The sequence below is a fragment of the Microtus ochrogaster genome, unplaced genomic scaffold, assembly GCF_000317375.1.
Source record: "Microtus ochrogaster isolate Prairie Vole_2 unplaced genomic scaffold, MicOch1.0 UNK4968, whole genome shotgun sequence".
Taxonomy (NCBI): Eukaryota; Metazoa; Chordata; class Mammalia; order Rodentia; family Cricetidae; genus Microtus; species Microtus ochrogaster.
The window spans coordinates 1-1,206 of record NW_004954061.1 but is presented as its reverse complement, the minus strand read 5'-3'; the positions used below and the strand labels follow the sequence as shown (position 1 = coordinate 1,206).

At 40.7% G+C, this 1,206-nt stretch overlaps 1 pseudogene; it reads left to right on the top strand.

Annotated features, from left to right (window-relative positions):
• The first annotated feature begins 482 nt into the window (after positions 1 to 482).
• LOC101992121 lies at positions 483 to 1,185 on the top strand (annotated as a pseudogene).
• The last annotated feature ends 21 nt before the right edge of the window (positions 1,186 to 1,206 follow it).

Here is a 1,206-nt window from a genome sequence, read left to right as displayed (position 1 = left end):
ACCAGTATATTGCCCAAATGGCTAACAATCTCCATAAGAAGCCTCTTCGATGCCCATTATCCTCTTGACATTGATTGGTGCTGCCAAGAGCACATGTGTCTCATTGTCATGAAAAATCCTAAGTCCTTAAACATTTTAAATGTCATATACTGAAAGTCTTTGAAGGATTTAAGAATCTGTATCTATCTGAAATATATTTCTGTACATCTAGGAATCTTAACTAACATGACTACAAGTTTGACTATTATAGATGACTATCTATTAACCTGTATCTCTGAGTAAAATATTAGAAGATTTTATAAAGAACAATCATTGACCATTCAGGTACAAGAACACTGCACAAAACCTGCCAATCTTCCAAAGACACCAACAAATCTGCATGATTTGCTCAATGGCCTTTAACAATAGAAAGGAGGATAAGGCACGATGTTGCTGGGGTTCTAAGATGGCTGCCGAGGGCCTGCTTCCCGGCCAAAGAAAAGATGTGGAGTGGGCTGTTCCTCCTGGGCTAAATGAAAGCGATGTTGAGTCAGATTCTGAGGATGAAGCCACACTAGAGAATCCAGAACTTAGAGAATTTAATTTACAGGAAGATGGAAAGACTGACAGCAGTAGCAAGCCAAGGATGTCAGATTTCCCAGCAGGCAAGCCAAAACCAGAAACAGAGGCTGATGCAAATGCATATGAGAAGTGTCCTTCTGGAATTCCCTTGAACATATGGAACAGATTTCAAGAAAGACATTCTGAACAGAAAAATTCAACATCAAGATTCTGACAGAAAAAAAGAAAACGCTCCAAAAAAGGCAAATCGAAGAATGAAAAAGAATCTCACAGTGAACAGTCCTCAAGTGAAACACAGTGGAAGGAGCTTACTCAGTAATTTGGAGCCAATGATAGATTTGAACCGCCAGTTAAACAGAAAAAAGTCGAGAAATCAGGCCTCGAAAAGAGGATACACCAGGCTGTGGAGGAATGGGATGTTGAGAAGGCTGAAGAGCTCAACAACCAGCTAGCTACTCGAGAGCTTGTTGTAAAAATTGCCAAAGCAATTGCCTGCCACAAGTTTGTTAAAGCCAAAAAGGAGGCTGAAAACTCACAGGCTGCTCGAAAGAAGAAGAAACTGGCATGGGGGTTTGAAGCAAAGAAGAGATGGGAAACTAAAAGCAACGTGGGATATATGTAGCCTCGCAGGGTTCTTCAGGACAT